Here is a 2,319-nt window from a genome sequence, read left to right as displayed (position 1 = left end):
GGTCCAGTGTTCAGTGTAACTTCCTGCACAGTTCTGCCCCATACAGGGAAGGTTTATTGTATGCACAGAACCATCCGCCAAAATCCGCTGTTGCACAGCCAAGGCCTACTCTTTACATTGCAGTATCTAATTATGGCCACCAGAGGCGCTCTATAGAATGCTTCAGGTTAGGCAAGCTACATAAACTATATAGCGGCACCCTGGTGTCCTACAAATACATATATATACAGAGAAGGAATGTTCTGGGCACACAATAAGCTGTACCCCAATACTGTACTGTCTAAGGGAAACACTATGGCACCCCCTACCCATATGTATAAATACAAATATACAGAGAAGGAATGTTCTGGGCACACAATAAGCTGTACCCCCATACTGTACTGTCTAAGGGAAACACTATGGCACCTCCTACCCATATGTATAAATACAAATATACAGAGAAGGAATGTTCTGGGCACACAATAAGCTGTACCCCCATACTGTACTGTCTAAGGGAAACACTATGGTACCCCCTACCCATATGTATAAATACAAATATACAGAGAAGGAATGTTCTGGGCACACAATAAGCTGTACCCCCATACTGTACTGTCTAAGGGAAACACTATGGCACCCCCTACCCATATGTATAAATACAAATATACAGAGAAGGAATGTTCTGGGCACACAATAAGCTGCTCCCTGTTCCACATGGCCAATAATCCGGTGGACAGAGCCAAATCATCAGTGGGTCGGTTCCACTGGAGAAATGTTGAACCCGTAGTCAGTCTAAGGGTAAATAAGCCCTTCAGGAGAAGAAACAGTTCCATGTTGGGTTGAGAAGCTCATAGATAGGTTCATTATTACCGTGTTTGGGCCCAAACCAATTCCCTCATCAACCAATATCCAATCAGCGCCTGTTCATCATCAAATGAGATGGACGATCCTATTGGCCGAGCACTGTACTAATGGATTTTCATGGGCCCTTGTGTGACCTGCTGGTCTGCCTTGGGGCCAAATGATTGGAAAGGCACCTTGAGCTACATGGGCCAATCCTGTAAGGTACAAACTGGGCCGCCCCACTGGTCACTCACCCCAGGTAGTCTTATAAAATGCCCCTTTATTAGCCACAGGGGCACCGAGGGCAGAGCCAATGTGCGGCCAATCATGGCTCTTTTCTTTGGAAAAAGTTTTGGAAAAAGTTTTGGAAACCACCAATAAATTCACCAATTATGGGACCTGAATTCCCATAGTGGGCAAGTTAGGGGGAGTTCAAGTCCCAGAATCCATCACTTCAAAATGTAAAAAGGATAGAGAATAGGGGGTGCATTACACAGTGAGCCCGGGGGATGCTGGGAAAAGATTCACCGGTGTTTCATTCATTTAAATATGGTGGTTTTATTTTCCCTTTATTTCCTCATTGCACTTGAACACTGGGGGAGCCCTACACTAGGGATTAGACTGAGGGCAGCCTTAGTTGTTAGGGACCCCCCAAATGCTTCAAGGCCCTTCCTAACTGAGGTTGGTGCTCCTCTCAGGCCTACTGCCATTTTGTTCTGGTGTGCCAAGCATCCCGTGCCACCCTTGCCAGGAGTATGTACAGAACAGAATGTTATGGGGGTAGCAATTAAGCGACCTGGGGGTTCCTAACAACTTGGTTCCCCACTGATTGTAAGGTTCTAGACACACTCTCAGTGGTAGCTGGGAGGGGTTATGTCTTTACCCAGGGTCCTCAGGTGAGTTGGAACCTTTGGAGATGGCCCCTACGCATGTTGGGCATAGCAACAAGCCATTGAGTGGTAGAGGGGGCTCCTCAAATGACCAGTTGAGCGTAGAAGTCTGTGCAACTGGAACAGGGCTTTACTAAGAGGGACTTTGGGGGTAACTGTTAGACCAGTGTAGGTATAACTTGGGGTTTGGCATGAATACGGTCCCAGTATCTCAGATACAAGAGCCAGGGAAGCCTCCCAGTAGGGTTGAATTGTGGGGCAGGACCAACGGGTGTGGAGCAAAGTGCCAACGTTGTGTTTGTGTGGGATACACGGGGTGAAAGCCCTGGGATCATTCTATGGGAGTAGAACTACAGTTGGGGGGATCTGTGCCTGGGGGTGATGGAGACCTGGGTCGGGGCCCTAAGGGTGGCTCTCCACTGGGGGTCTCTTAAGGTTCTGAGATCTTTCTCTGCATTGTGGCAACACCTTGTGGCAGTAAATACAGTATATATCACTTTGTACATGGATGGTTCCCTCCTGAGTAGGGTTGCACTGAAACCTTCTCTTTGGTATCTGGCCGAATCCCTTGGTTCCAAACCCTCACACCAGGCAGGAATTGGTGACACAA

Source organism: Xenopus tropicalis, chromosome 6 (genome assembly GCF_000004195.4).
Source record: "Xenopus tropicalis strain Nigerian chromosome 6, UCB_Xtro_10.0, whole genome shotgun sequence".
Classification (NCBI taxonomy): Eukaryota; Metazoa; Chordata; class Amphibia; order Anura; family Pipidae; genus Xenopus; species Xenopus tropicalis.
Note: the sequence above shows the minus strand (reverse complement) of the source record.